Raw genomic sequence first — 17,341 nt, 5'->3', positions numbered from 1 at the left:
AAAACATGAAGCTACCTTTTTAGTTACTAGTTTTTTCTTATTTTTCAAATTTACTCATTATCCATCTATCCAAATGCATAGAAAGTTATAAAACTCAAGTCCTTTTGCAATCTTTTTTTCTTTCAACTTCCCAATATCTCCATTCCTATCGAATGTTTAAATCAGCTATCACATGATTTTGAAGATTGTACTTAAAGGTAATCACAACTTTGAATTTATACTTTGTTTTTTCAATAATTTATTATTTAATGAATTATTTTAATATTCGATTTGTTAGTGTGATGTTGATTTTAGAAAAAAACGCAAGATAAACAATTAGCGTTGAATTTATTATACTCGTTAATAAAGTTTTATTGATCTTTTTAGTACATTTGCTTTTGAAAACGTGAGACGTGTAATATTTACGTAGTGTTTGTATGTCACATCCTGACCCAGGCCCCCACCACATCCCGGGCTCGACTCCACCGTTGCATGATATTGTCCGCTTTGAGCCCCGACCACGCTCTCACTGTTTTGTTTCTGGGAACTCACACGAGAATTTCCCGGTGGGTCACCCATCATGGGATTGCTCTCGCACGAACTCGCTTAACTTCGGAGTTTTGATGGAATCCGAAGCCAATGAGCTCCCAAAAGGCCTCGTTCTAGGTAGAGATGAGAATATACATATAAGGCTTACAGGATCCACTCCCTTGGACGATGTGGGATGTAACAATCCACCCCTTTAGGAGCTCGACGTCCTCGTCGGCACACTTTCGGCCAGAGATTGGCTCTGATACCAAATTGTCACATCCCGCTTTAGGCCCCCACCACATCCCTGGCTTGACTCCACTGTAGCACGATATTGTCCGCTTTGGGCTCCAACCACGCCCTCACGGTTTTGTTTCTGGGAACTCATACGAGAACTTCCCAGTGGGTCATCCATCATGGGATTGCTCTCGCACAAACTCGCTTAACTTCGGAGTTCCGATGGAACCCAAAGCCAGTGAGCTCCCAAAATGCCTCATGCTAAGTAGAGATGAGAATATACATATAAGACTTACAGGATCTACTCCCCTGGACGATGTGGGATGTAACATTGTATATCTATCTTCTTTTAATATTAATTTTTAATGATATTTGATGTAGAAATATAATTTTTTATGTATTTAGAAATTTCTTTTTTTTTATACGTATCATGTCGAGGGTTAAAGAACCTTAGAGCCCAATTTCAAAGGCTCGCCTAAAACCCCCTAAATTCTTAGGGCCAACCTGTTATTCGGTCACAGACAAAATAATTGGATTTCGTTATGTTTTTTTTTATTTTTTATCTGAGTAATACTATACTGTTAGTTAATTATATATACAATGATGAGTTTTATTTTTTTCTTCTTTTTATATAACGTGGGAGGGAGGATACTATATATATTGTTTAGTTAATTAATATACAATGATGATCAGTTTTATTTTTTATAAACGAATATGACATGGGAATATATATATATATATATATATATATATATATATATATATATATATATATATATATATATATTGTATATTTGGAGTATGAAATTGTATAACATCAGATAGAAACAGAGAAAGTAATGCATGCATGTGGAAATAATTAATTAAATTCGTTTTACAGATATGCAGATATATATATTTATATATATAACAATGAATATTTGCTTCTGGAGAGCTCGAGGGGGAGATCAATCTGAAGACTTTTGAATAAGTTGATAAGATCTTATGATCATTTCTAGCCGCTAGCTGTTGCTTCGACTTCCCACCATCGTAGCTGACCATTCGATGAAACCCTAAACCACTACTACACGTACATTTCCATCTTTGACCGATTAAAAGCCCAGAAATTTTTGCTAGGTAGAAATCGTGAATCTTACCTCATGTCATATTGAAAATTCGTTAATAGTTTCGTAATTAAGCTACTAACCTAAACAGCTGTCTATAAATTATCGACTTTACTGGCCATATTGTTGACAAAATATATACTTTATTGACAAAAATAATATCTGACTAAAATCAAGCTGCTGACTTTGCCTTGGCATTCAAGAATCAACACCATTAGTCCCAACAATCAAGGTGTTACTCTCAACAATCACCGAGGCTACTTTTATTCATGCTTGCCATTAAGCTAACGTTGTTGCCCATAGGCTCGCATGTTTTGGTCTCCCTACGAGTCAAGTTTGTGGTATGGTTCTCTCCTCCAAATTTAATCTTACATTTACTTGTTGAGGAAAGTCTGTTGCCTTGATTGGCTCTTTGTAATGAACCTCTGTAATATTTTTTTTATTAATAAATCTTATATCGTTTCCTTAAAGATAAAAATTAACACCGTTATGAGAGAAATATTTTAATTTGGTCACCTAAAGTAATTAAGGTTAAACAAATTCTTCTATGGAATCAACTGAAGTTAGGTAGTACTTGATGGTTCGGTGATAAATTGAAAATGTATCTTGAAATAGAAGTACTGGAAGACCCCTAAAAATTCACACACGTAAAAGACCTTTGATCGAGTCTATTTAGCAGGTGTGGAAAATTAGTCTCCTAAACTCCCAACAATTTTATTATTTGAGAGAGGTTAAATAAAAATTTCATGTTCAACATGATTATCCTTATTATTTAACATTTTTTTCACTTAAATTTTTTTCGTCTTGACGACTATGAGAAATAAGACTATGAAGTTGATTAAGTGGAAAGTGGCAACCAAGACATGGTTTTTCTACTTATGCTTTGCGCCTTGCGCGTAAGTTCTGTTCATGTTCCTATCAAATATTATATAGGATAATTTTTTTTTAATATTTTCAATCCACAAATCATGTCATTAGAATAAATTATACTTTTTATATCAGTATCATTTATTTTTTTTAATATTTTCAATCCCACAAATCATGTTCCGAAGCCATGTTTCCCCAATCGCAGCCATTTTTATACAAGTATAATTTCTTTTTTAATATTTTCAATCCCACAAGTTATGGATTTTATTTAAAATCTCATTAATATAAGTAACTATAAATATCAAATTTTAATTTAAAATTATAATAACCTACATAAAAATGCATTATTGCATTAATTTCAAGAACTTCAATAAAAAAACTGAAAAAGTTTTAGTCAAAAAACATTGATAAATTGGAATGGCATCCAAAATCATCCAAAATTAATTAACATGCCTATTATTATTTAAATCACCCAAACATGTGTTAAAATATCATTGGACCAAAATAAAAAGGTGAATATGTAGGGTAATGAGTACCTAACTTATTCTATTATATTTGTGTAGGGGCGAAGCCATGTAAAGGCTACCCGTGGCCAGGGATGGATAGAAATAGGGACAAGGTGGTCCTAGGACCACCTCGAGTCTGGAAAATATACATGTGAAGTCTTTAAGGATCCTCTGAATGTTTGTTACGGGTTCCTTTTGGCCTAATAAATGTTGATGTGATGCATGCTAGGCATATCTCAACATGTTAGGTTGACAACACTTAACAAATTTTCTCTACATCACTCATCAGATTGCTTGGGCATACTGATTTTTTTTTTGCGCGCTTCGCGCTCTTTTCCTATCTAAAAACTTGTATTTAACACTAAAACCCTCAAGGTTCAAATCCTAGATCCACCATTGCACATGCCCCTGGCTCCCCCACACATTTTTCTTATTTTAATGTACATTGTATCCCAATGTTAAAGTTTAGACTTGGCATTCATGTTGTGTTATCTGTGTTCGTGTCGCTTTCTTGTCATACCCGATATCTTAACGGGTCGTGTCGTGTAACACCCATTAAAATAAACGGGTAAAATGACCCGACCCGAAATCGACCCGATAATATTAACATGTAATATGACCTGACCCGTTATCCGTTAAGGAAAATATATTTTAAACTAATAAATAATCAAATGAAAAACATAATACTAAATAAGTATATACATACCATATTGTCACATCCAAAACATAAAAACCCATTTTTCTTTTAAGTATATTTTCACTTACCTAAAGTCTTTAATAGTTTTTAATTAATGTAGAAGTGTAAAAAAATATAGAAAAAATATATAAACGCTTATAATGACAAGCTTTACAACTTTCATGAAGAGCTTAACTTCGAAATTCGCCACTATAATCATATAAATCACAGATCAAAATTTAACCGTTGATTGTTTTTTACATTTACACTTCATTGTTCTCATCAAATTTTGTTTTTTCAGATTTTCTTTTTTGAAAACTTGATCTATTAGAGGATGCAGGAAGATGAACGGTTTGGATCGTTGATATTATATTCAGAGTTTTACGTTTAGTGAAAATATTGCTTGATGTTTATAAAGTTTCTACAAACTATATGACATCGACTCATATTTCAGTTACCGTAAATATCGACACGTGATATCAAAGATCTGAACCATTCATCTTCTTACATCCGTTAGATGATCATGTCACAACCCGTCCTGAAATTCTTTTATCAATGATGTTAAATGACGGTTTTAACCTTGGAACGTTAAAATTGTAATGTGTGTGTGACATATTATGAGACTTAGAGGTTCTTTGTGGTGTTGAATTGGTGACCCACGTGGACCACACACACACCACACTTACTCTCTCTCTTCTCTCTCGTACTCTCTCATCTCTCTCAGACTCTCTCTTTCCCTTACGTACAGACAAGCAACAAAGCTCACATTCAAGCACGGATTGACGTTCTAAAGGTGAGATTCTTGTTCCTTGCAAGTCCCTGAGTACGTCTATACCATTCTTAAGACTTAAAACCGTGTTAAACCCGAGAAAACCTAACCCCGATTTTGTGCACTGTTCATGCACACGTAAAACCTTATGTTTCAGGGAATTCTAAGAACATAGGAGGCTTAAGGAGGTCCTCACGAGTCTTGGGGTACTTCATTGGAAGGATTTGGACGTCGGAGGACTGAGATTGACGTTTATCTAGGTAAGCTGAGCTATCGACCTTTCTCGAGGAAAAACTAGTAGATTTTAAGCCTTGAAACTTGTATAACGTGATTCTATATGTTCTTAGCTTCATTTTGGTACCAATTTCATGAAAATGGTGAAGAATCGAAGAAGAATAGTAGTTTTAAAGTTTTACCCAAAAACCGACGAAGTCGCCGGCTACTGGCGACTCACCGGAGAAGAAAGGAGAATATTCTGTCAGTTTTGACGGAATATGCTAACGCCGTCAGTTAGGGTTAACGGTTACTGTTGGGTTTTAATGGAATATTTCGGGGAATATTCCTAACGGCAGTTAGAGAATCCGTCAGGATTCCCTGCGCGTGACCGTGGTTCTTGCCGTGCACTCGCCGGCGCGTGAGAGTTTAAAAAATATATCTAAAAATTTGGGGATGATCTTGAGGTTGTGTAGGTCATAGTGGTATATTCATATACCCATTTTGAGCTATGTATGAGAAGTTATTAGCTAGTTTTGTCTATGTGCTTTAAAATAACGTTTTTATAGTTAATTCGCATATAGGTGAGACTTATCTCGAGGACGAGTGTATCCAAGGGCGACTTGGGGGCTACGACCCTTCGACATACCAGTGAGTGAGCTTTTGGTTTTCAATATATATTATATACTTGATATTTTCCCAGAAATATGTGTTTAAATGATAGTATGCCATAAATGCCATGCATATAAGTTTATAATTCAAGTATGAAATGGTATGTGATGCGTTATATATATAATTGTGGTGTTGTGGACGCTCAGGTAAGCTCAGGTAAGTTATGTTTGGTTATGTGAATTGTCGATGATGTGAGATGTGATTGAATAATGTTGAGCTCATAAAACTGCACCTAGGGTGATTGTGAATTAGCTAGAGATATGACACATGCCTGTTTATAATGTCACCTCCCACACCATATGCTCATATTGGATCCAATTTAGGTGCACAATTTTGTTGTACAGACCTTATTTATGGTTCCGACTCGTAGGTGACTAGCGATTTATCGCCCATCTATTATGTGAGAGTAGTATTGAGCATGATTGTATTACACTCATTATTGTCGTACAGACCCTTTTGTTTGGTTCCGACTCTTGTGCAGTGTGTTACCGTATAGGTCATTGTAGTGACTCCGAATAGAGTGACTTTTGAGCTATGAATTCAGCCGTACAGACTACCACAGGGGTTCTGGCTAACATGTTATATTTCTATGAAATTATTCTTACTTGAATTGCTTACTCTGTTATATCTTGGCATGGCATACTTATGAATATGATAATGTGAAGCATGATTTGAATTGATATATTTACATATATATTTATGTATATGCTTATATTCTGATTTTGGGAAAAATTATACATGTTTTATAGTGAGGGGTTAGAAATGTTGATAAATGAAATGGTTTTGTAAACCATTTGTTTTTGCCCACTCACGTTTTCTGTTTTGCGCCATTCCAGGTTTTAAGTAAGCTTGTTGTTGGTGGCTTGAGGACGTCGGCAGTTCTGACCTATCTAAATAATAGTAGGACATTCCTGGTACTGTATAACTAGTACTTGTCCTACTGAACTGCACCTAGACTTTTATGCTTTGATAAGGAGTATTTACTTCTGTGTATTACTCTTAACACTTCCTGTTTAGTAGTGCACTCTAGTAATTCGGTTTTTAATTATTCGTATATTTCTTATCATTATTGCTTCCGCACTGTGCACATGGCTACGTCACTCTCACGTGACGGCCAACATGCCTTGATCTCGGTCGGGGTGTGTCAATCATGTTTTCAAAAAAGAAAATTTAAAAAATGAAATTCAGTAAGAAGAATAAAGTGTAAATGACAATCGACGGTTAAATATAAATTTAAGGCTTATGAATTATAGTGTTGGATTTCGAAGCTGACTCCTTCATGAAAGTTGTAAAGTTTGTCACTATGAGTGATTGTATATATATATTTTTTACAATTCTACAATAATTATTATTAATTTTTCCCTCAAATAAAAAGCATTATTCATGAAGGTTTGGAGGATTTTAAAATCTAAACGATAATGTAAGTGTAACCATTATCTACTCGTGGACGAATAATGATGAATCACGAGTGTTTATATATTCTTTCACATTTTTCATACTTGTCTGTATGTCTTCTTAGTTCTTGCCTATACAAATACTATATTAGATTATTTTAATTTTGGACAACAACATGTTAAGTAAAATTTATCCTAGTAATGATACTAAGGAACTCTCATAATAAAAATAAATAATGACTAAAACTTTTTGTTTAAACTTATATAGAATAATAATACAAAACTATATATTTAATATAGAATATATTGCATATATTAATATGGCTATTGTATTTTATAATAAATCTTTTAGTAATTAAACTTTAAAATTATCAAAATAATTTTTTTCTTAACGGGTCGAAACGGGTTACCCACATGTTACCCGCGTGTATAACCAGTAAGAACCCGTTATTAACAGGTCACCCGATACTGACCCGATACTGACCCGATAAGTTATTGTGTTGATCCGAAACCCGTTATTTTTGTATCGTGTCACAAACTGCCGAGTCTATTAAAGTTACCAAAATACCCAACTAAATTTTAGAGAATTCTAAGCATTTAAAAATAAAATAAAAAATGAATCGAGAAAGGGTATTGCAGCCACCACCACTGCATGAAAACATATTTAAAGCTATCAACTTTATAAATCTACCGAAAATTTGGCAAAACTTCCCTTAAAACAAAGAAATAAACTTTTATATTTGGGTTTTAAAAACAATTCTTTTTGTAATTAGATTTAGTTATTTTAACTTTAGTTTCGATAAAGAATTGAAGTTTGTGCACTGCCATTTGAGCTAATGATACATTCATGCATCATTTAGAGCACACTAGATAATTGTCACAGCCCGTCCCGAAATAAATTATCTATGACGTGAATTAACTATTTTACCCTTGGATGTGAACGTTGTGGTGTGTTATGCATGTAGATGGGGGGTTTAAACTTGCATTTTCCCCTAATTTTGGGCAGAAATTAGAAAGGAACTTTTGTGGTTTTGGTTGGTGACCCACATGGACCACGCACACACACACAAACTCTCATTCTCTCTTCTCTCCCGTACTATCTCCCTTGGACTCACTCTCTCTCTCTCATTCCCTCACGTACGGATGAATGACAAACTCACACTTCAAGCGTGGATCAACGTCAAGAAGGTAAGATTCGAACTTCTTGCAAGTCCCTGATTCATATATGCTATTTTTAGGACCTAAAAACCTCAAAAACCTCAAGAACTCTAACCTCCGATTTGGTGCACTGTTCATGCACACATAAATGTGAAGGTTTTAGGTGATTTGAAGCTTGTAGGAAGCTTTAAAACATCCATACGAAGCTCAAAGAAGAAAAACCAAGAGATTTGGACATCGGGATCGTCAGTTTCAAGCTTGGCCGATTTTTCTTGAAATTCTTCGGTGAGATCCCATGAAATTTGGGCCTTAAAACTGGTATGGGTTTGTTCTACATGTCCTAAGCTTCATTTTGATATATAATTCATGAAATTTGGTTGAAAAACGAGGGAGATATAAAGGTTTAAAGAAATTCCCAGTTTCTGGTGCCGGCGACGGTCGTCGGAGTCCTGAGGTTAGGGGTGACGGAATATTCCGTCAGCTTTGACGAAATATTCCTAACGGCGTCACTGTTACTGTCAGTGTGCCTGCCATGTGCCCGTGCTTGGGCGACGCGTCTGGCCGTGCCTTAGCCGGTGCGTGGTTGGTCGGAAATTTTTTCTAAAAATATGGGGATGTTCGTGAGATTGTGTAGATCACGTTGGTATATTCAAACACCCCATTTGAGCATTGTATGAGAAGTTATTAGTTAGTTTTGGTTAGGTGCTTTAAATTAACATTTATTTAGTTAATTCGCATATAGGTGAGACTTATCCCGAGAACGAGCGCATTCAAGGGCGACTCGGGGGCTACGACCCTTCGACATACCAGTGAGTGAGCTTTTGATTTTAAGTATATACTTATATACTTGATATTTTCCCAGAAAATGCAATTAAATGAAAGTATGCCTTGAATGTCATGCATATAGATTTATATTTTGTATTTACTAGTATATGATGCATAATATATAATTGTGGTGTTGTGGATGCTCAGGTAAGTACCAGGTGAGTTATGTTTGGTTATGTGAATCATCGATGATGGGATATGTGATTGAGAAACATTGAGTTCATAAACCTGCACCTAGAGTGATTATGATTTAGCCAGAGATATGGCACATGCCTGTTATTGATGTTACCTCCCGCACCATATGCTCACATTGGATCCAATTTAGGTGCATAGTCTTGTCGTACATACCATCATAGGTTGTTCCGACTCGTAGGTGACTAGCGATTTATAGCTCAGCTATTATGAGAGAGTAGTATTGAGCATAATTATATTATACCCAATCCTGTCGTACAAACCTTTTCATTGGTTCCGACTCGTGTGCAGTATAGTGCCGTTTAGGTCATTGTAGTGACTCTGACTAAATTTGACTATTGAGCTATGAATTCAGCCGTACAGACTTCCAAAGGGGTTCCGGCTAATATGTTATATTTCTATGAATTTATTCTCACCTGAATTATTTACTCTATTATATCTTGGCATGACATACTGATGATTATGAATATGTGAAGCATGAATTGAATTGATATATTTATGTATATATATTTATGCATATGCTTATATTCTATTTCTGGGAAAAATTATACATGTTTTACGGCGAGGGGTTAGAACTGTTGGGAAATGAAATGCTTTTGTAAAACATTTGTTTTTGCCCACTCACGTTTTCTGTTTTGCGCCCCTCCAGGTTTTAGGTAGACTGCTGTTGGTAGCGTACGAGGATTCCGGCTGTTCTGACCTATTAAAATAATTGTAGGACATCTTATGGTACTGTATAATTAGTACTTGTCCTACTGGACTGCACCTAGACTTTCTATGCTCTGAATAAAAGTATTTACACTTGTATTTCACTCCTAGCACTTGCTCTTTAGTAGCTTTCGGTTTTAATTTATTCATATATTTCTTATCTTAATTGCTTCCGCAATGTGCACATGGCTACTTCACCCTCATGTGACGGCCAACATGCCTCGACCTCGGTCGGGGTGTGTCAATAATAATATTAAATAAAATTAAAATTAAAACGAACTTTAGTTTTTTAATTTTAGTAAAAATGCTTATTTAAGTTTAAAATAGTGATTTTTATTGTGGCCTATATTTAACTGATAGGGGAAGGGGGCCGGCGACACAGAGAGAAAGGGTAGAGAGAGATGTGTGTTTGTTGGGTTGTATAGAGGAATGTGTGTGTTATTCTCCCTATGCAGTGCTTATAATAAGGGAGATAAGAAATCCTTCATCCCCAAGGAATATAAGTCCATATAGGAAAGAATAACTAGAATCAAATCTAATCTAAGATTTACACAATCACACTTAAACTAGAAGTTTACAACACTTCCCCTTGAGTGTATAAATACTCAAGTAGATTCGGCATCATGTAGAGGTTGAGGAAGTCGACTCGTCGGCATTGATTCTGGGAACATGCTATTCTCAATAAGGCATGAACTTGCATAAGGAAGTAAGTTTCACAAAAAACCCTATGGCTATGGCAAAAACCCGAGTAGGGACAAAATCCATAGACTAAGGAAAAATGCGTGAAAAATGCAAAGTCAAATAAAACGTCTACGGAATGTCATCAGGGATATGATCAACCCAAGGTGGGTGCCTTGTTAAAACCTAGTTAGTTAGCAAAAACCCAATGGGAAAAATGCTCATAATCGTAGGGAAAAAAAAGTACATTAAGATCAAGCAAGTATACTTCATGATACTCCCCTGAGTTTGACATAATTCCAAAGAGAACTAGCAATGTTACAACTCATAAAGTTTACACATACCAATTCCTTGAACAAGATTCTAAAACGTCGCCTTCGGTAGTGATTTGGTGAAGAGGTATGCCAGATTGTCTTGTGAACGGATTTGCGTGACTTTAATCTTCTGATGCTCTTGTTGTTGATGTGAGAAGAATAACTTCGGTGCAATGTGCTTGGTGTTGTCTCCTTTAATGTAACCCTTCTTGAGTTGTTCGATGCATGTTGTGTTGTCTTTATAGATCGTCACTAGGACATCAACGACGGGGTAAAGATCACAGGAGCTTCAAATATGGCCCACAACTGCTCCCAACTAAAAGCATTTCCGAGTTGCTTCATGTAAAGAGAGAATTTCAGCATGGTTAGACGAAATGGCAACTAAGGTCTGTTTAGTTAACCTCCAAGAGATTACGATGTCTCCAATGGTAAAGACATAACCCGTTTGAGAGCACGCCTTGTACGACTCAAATAAGTATCATGCGTCGGCATAACCATTAAGATGAGAATCGACTTGAGATAAGGGGGTGCGGCATCACTCGAGGATCTGTAGGGATAGAACAAGCCCAAATCAGTAGTACCCTTAAGGTAACGAAAAATGTTTTTAACACCAGTCCAGTGTCTGTGTGTTTGTGCATTACTGTATCTTGCCAAGTGAAGGAGATGTTAGGTTTAGTGCATTGAACTAAGTACAATAAAATGCATATCGTACTTAGATAAGGAACTTTAGGTTCCAAAATCTCTTCATCATCCTCTTTTGGACGAAATGGATCTTGTTTTACATCTAGCGATTGAACGACTATAGGAGTGCTCGAAGGCTTTGCATTATCCTTATTAAAGCGGCGTAACACCTTCTGGGTGTAGTTTGTTTGATGTAGTAAGATTCCATCCTAACAGCGCTTTATCTCGAGACTGGGACAATATTGAGTATTTCCTAGATCTTTTATCTCAAATTTAACTTCAGGTGCGCAATAGTTTTCACGAGCTCTTCAAAAGTTCTGATAAGATTCATGTCATCGAGATATACTGTAAAAATCGCAAAATCAGAATGTGACTTCTTAATGAACATTTAAGGGCATAGTTCGTTGTTCACATATCCCTGATACTTACTCAGACGATTATACCACATTCTTCCGGATTGCTTCAAACCATAGAGTGAACGCCTCAGCTGAATTGAGAGCGTGTTCCGGGGTTTGGAAATATTTGATCCAGTGATTGTAAGTCCTTCGGGAACTTTCATATAAATTTTTGCATAGTCAATCCCGGGGCGTTGTGAGAAGCCTTGCGCAACCAGACGAGGTTTTTAACGCATAATTTTGTTCTTTTCATTATGCTTCCAAACGAAAACACACTTGTAGCCAACGGTATTCACATGTGGAGGAATAGAAGTTACAGGTCTAAACACCTTACGTTTCGCAAGTTCAACTTAGATTGTTTATTTCCAGTTTAACCAACCCGTTCAACGTCGACATTCATTAACGGAACGGGGTTCAATTTCATCGCTCTACATGATCTTAGTAACTACTACATATGCTAATGCATCGTCGACGATCATCTCATTTCTACACCAAACATCATCTAAGCTAGCATAATAGACCGAAATCTCACGATTTTCGGGAGGTGGATTCATCTCTTCAAGGACGCTTCCGTAATCTAGAATTTCCTTATGAGTTGGATAGAATAAGTAGGCGACAGTTGGATTCACGGTAGGCTCTTCAGGTGCCTGTGTCGTGGGTTTCCTCTTCTGGGGGTGTGGATCCTTTGAACCAAGAAGTTTGCCACGCTTATGTGTAAAGGTAGATGATTGGCTAGCCACTAATGTACGTGGATCGGCCAAATTGGCATCTTGGGCCTCCAGGAGGGAAGTTCGTCGTACATTTGGTACATCCATCTTTCCAGGCATATTTACAGTTGGAATATGTGATCTTGTCACTCAAACTAGATCGATGAAAGCATTTGGCATGCTCTGAAGATCTAATATGAGCTGCATTTCAATTACAAACTGAGCAGTGCGGGGATCTAAATGAGACAAAGTGGGAGTCGTCCACAACAATTTTTTTGTATGAAGTGAGGGCAAATTTTTTTTTCGTCGTCCCAGGCCTAAAAAATCTCTGATTCGGTCCTGAAACCTTGGCTAATAAGACTGGAATTCTCCTAGTTTTAAAACTCGTTAGTTTTGCTCAATTTAAAAAATAGGCGTAACTTTGTTGTAGTTTCAAAAATATTGTAAGTCATTTTGATTCAATTTCAAAAATAGTGTGAGTTATTTTCCTGTAGTTTCATAATAGTGTAGGTTATTTTGATGTACTTCCATGAATACTGTTTATTTTGTTCCCTTCCGAAAATAGTGTAGATTATTTTGGTTCAGTGTTTAGAAATAGTGTAAGTTATTTTGTTCTAGTTCTAGAAATAATGTTATTTTGGTTCAATTTTCATAAATAGTGTGTGTTATTTTGTATTTCCAGTAATAGTGGGTTATTTTACTGTAGTTCCAGAAATAGTGTGAGTTATTTTTGTTCAGTTTCAAAATTAGTGTGGGTTATTTTGCTGTAGTTTCATAAATAGTGCGGGTTATTTTTGTTCAGTTTCAGAAGTAGTGTAGGTTATTTTGCTGTGTTCCAAAAATAGTGTAGGTTATTTTGGTTTAGTTTCAGAAATAGTGTGAGTTATTATGCTGTAGTTCCAGAAATAATGTGGGTTATTCGGGTTCAATTTCAGAAATAGTGTTTGTTATTTTGCTATAGTTTCAAAAATAGCATTGGTTATAGGACAGTACCCAAATTGAACAAAAATATATCCATTTACATATTAATTCTCTCAAGAGTAGTCGTATTAAAGGTATGTTTAGAAGTGACTCCGGACTTCCAAAATCACTTATGGCATAAGCATTCGCCTCTCTTATGTGTTTTCCTAGAAATTCACTTCCAAAACATTTATCGTGAATTAGTGTACAAATTTGGGGGTTAGACGAATATGCATATAGTGGAAAATGTTGGTGGAGGTTTGGGAATTATATGAAGGAATGGAATTGGTCATGAATAAAAAGTAAATAAAAATCTGTAATTAAATAACAAACAAATAGTTTCCATTGGAGCTCTGGATTGACCAAACAATGCACACATAAATCGGACACTTGTCACCGTGCATGACTTCTATCCCACTTCCTTATCCCATTAATCCCTTCATATTTATAAGGCCAACCTCATTCCATGGAGTTGAAATTCAAGGTTTCCGTGATTTTTCAGCTGCTGTTTACTGTTTTTTTTTTAAATTTTTTTCCTTTTCTGAATGCTTTTGCGGCCAAGCAACAATGCTCCCAATAACAAACCCTGACCTTAATATCCCACTCATTTCGAACAACAAGACACCAAAGATTGGAAGATTGAATTGAAGTCAATGGACCCAAGCTTTCATCTAGGTCGATATTTTGGGCCAGAACGGGGTTGAGGCAGCAGTGGCGGTGATACCTGAATGTTTGTCGACAAGGCAACGATCTCTCATCTCCTCTTCTTCTTCGCAAGGAGATAATCGTTTTCATGTCATGAAGAAATGGTGGAGACAAAGATGGGGGTCAAAGAGGATACCAAAGAGATGAAGATAGATATTAAACGGACAAAGAATTGATGTTAGGGGGCAAAATCGAAAAATTCATTGTATGGGCCATTTTAATTGGACTGGTTTAGTGTGGGTTTTGTCTTAACCATTAAATAAAATTATTATGGTTTTTGGTTAACATTCAAAGTTTTCTAAGTCATTTTTATTAGTTTTCCTTTTAACTTTTAAAGGAAAAAAAGGAAAGTTTTAACCGAATAATGAAACAAATAGATACAATTTTGATTGAAAAAATAAATACTGACTCATATAACTAATATGAAATGACAATTTCGACATTATAAGATTTAAAAAACAAAAAAAAAATCTAAATAAACCTAAATCATTTTTAACGCGTACATTTCAAGATTATTTATCTTCTTTAACTCTTAAATCTCGCCCTCATTGTAGAACACAACTCTAACCAATGAAACTATAAGCACATTCAACAACAACAACAAAGCCTTTTCCCACTAAGTGGGGTCGGCTATATGAATCCTAGAACGCCATTGCGCTCGGTTTTGTGTCATGTCCTCCGTTAGATCCAAGTACTCAAGTCTTTTCTTAGGGTCTCTTCCAAAGTTTTCCTAGGTCTTCCTCTACCCCTTCGGCCCTGAACCTCTGTCCCGTAGTCACATTTTCGAACGGGAGCGTCAGTAGGCCTTCTTTGCACATGTCCAAACCACCGGAACCGATTTTCTCTCATATTTCCTTCAATTTTGGCTACTCCTACTTTACCTCGGATATCCTCATTCCCAATCTTATCCTTTATCGTGTGCCCATACATCCCACGAAGCATCCTCATCTCCGCTACACCCATTTTGTGTACGTGTTGATGCTTCACCGCCCAACATTCCGTGCCATACAAAATCGCTGGCCTTATTGTCGTCCTATAAAATTTTCCCTTGAGCTTCAGTGGCCTACGACGGTCACACAACTCGCCGGATGCACTCTTACACTTCATCCATCCAGCTTGTATTCTATGGTTGAGATCTCCATCTAATTTTCCGTTCTCTTGCAAGATAGATCCTAGGTAGCGAAAACAGTCACTTTTTGTGATCTTCGCTAGATTGCTCCGGTCATTAGTGTGGATAAGTATATAAATGGATAGAGATAGGAAAGCAAACACAAGATGTACGTGGTTCACCCAGATTGGCTACGTCCACGGAATAGAGGAGTTCTCATTAATTGTGAAGGGTTTACACAAGTACATAGGTTCAAGCTCTCCTTTAGTGAGTACAAGTGAATGATTTAGTACAAATGACATTAGGAAATATTGTGGGAGAATGATCTCGTAACCACGAAACTTCTAAGTACCGGAGTGTGGTATCGTCTTGACTTGCCTTATCTGTCTCATAGGTAGATGTGGCATCTTCTCTGGAAGTACTCTTCCTCCATCCAAGGGTGGTATCTGTAACTGGTGGAGATGCACAAGGTAATGTATCAATTTCACTTGAAGCTTACTTGTAGTTTCAGGCTTGGTCAAGCGCGATACAAACCATGTAGTAGGAGTCCCCCAAGTCGCCGGGCTAGGGGATCTGCTGAAAGAGGTGACAGACAAGGTAAGCAATCAGAGCTCCGGCTGATTGTTCACATTCTCCCTATCTTGTAGGCAGCATGAAGGATAAAGAGAAGAAAAATGAGAAGAGATGATATGGGATACTTTTGCTTTTGAAGAAGTAACTTTCTACAGGCTTATTCTTGAACCGGGCTGGAGGGTTTTTTGGTTTCCTCCAGGTATAAGGCCACTGAAGAATTTGAGGGTCAAAACAAGTCCATCAAATCTAGAGTACGTTCGACCCTGCTGATATGGGATGCTTTTGCTTTTAACAGAGTAGTGGATGTATCGGCACGTGTGCTGTTACGCTTGTCTCCACATGCTTCCTTGTATCCTTCTCACTTGCCCTATCTGTTTCTCAGGCAGATGCGGTATCTTCCCTGGAAGCATAAGATGTTGAAGATGAGTACTCGAGAGCAATGCCAGGTAAGTAATCAGGTAAGGGGTTCCAGGCAGTCAGTTCCTGGCTGGAAGCTTGATTCCAAGTGCTGACTGATTGCTCTCTTTCTCCTTGTCTTGCAGGTAAGAACAAGGCCAAAGGAAAAGACAGGGAAAAAGCATGATATGGGATACTCTTGCTTTTAACCCTGATGATATGAGATATTCTTGCTCTAGTATAGCTTGTTTACAGAGGTATTATCGGGGGGAAAGAAAGCTGAATATTTCGAAAGGCTTCGTTGGGAATGCCCTCTCAGATAAGAGAAAGGGTTGAGCATTTTTGCAGGTCTGCCTGTCCGTTAGGGATGGAGGTCGACATATATAGGAGTCTCCCTAACATCAAGTAATAATGCTATTCCTTTACCCTGCTTGGTCATAGCACGGTAGTGGGAGCTGCCAGCTTCACATGTTTTAACTCTGTCCGAGCACTTTGAAAAAGTGGTCTGTGGTATCTGGAAAGTTGATGTTGCGTGTGAAGATTACAGACAAGCTTTATCCAAGGAGATCCAGCTCTTGAAGTTGGGAAAGTGGTGCCTCTTCGGTTTTCAAACAAGCAATCCTGTCGGGGATCTGGCTCTCGAGATTCGGAGAACGATGCCTCTTCGATTTTTGAGAAAGCAATCCTGCTGGGGGTCTGGCTCTCGAGATTCGGAGAGCGGTGTCTCTTCAATTTTTGAGAAAGTAATCACGTTAGGAGTCTGGCTCTCTAGATTCGGAGGGCGGTGCCTCTTCGATTTTGGAGCAAGCAATCTTGTTGGGAGTGTTTTCTCGAATGTGAGTAAAGGTTGGGCATGTTTGCTAGTCTACCTTGCCACGAAGCACAGAGATTGACACACAGGGACTTTCCAATTATCCAGCAGTGGTACTGTTCCTTTACCCTCTCTTCGATTTTTGAGAAAGTAATCATGTTGGGAGTCTGGCTCTCGAGATTCGGA

Source organism: Malus sylvestris, chromosome 16 (assembly GCF_916048215.2).
Source record: "Malus sylvestris chromosome 16, drMalSylv7.2, whole genome shotgun sequence".
Classification (NCBI taxonomy): domain Eukaryota; kingdom Viridiplantae; phylum Streptophyta; class Magnoliopsida; order Rosales; family Rosaceae; genus Malus; species Malus sylvestris.
Note: the sequence above shows the minus strand (reverse complement) of the source record.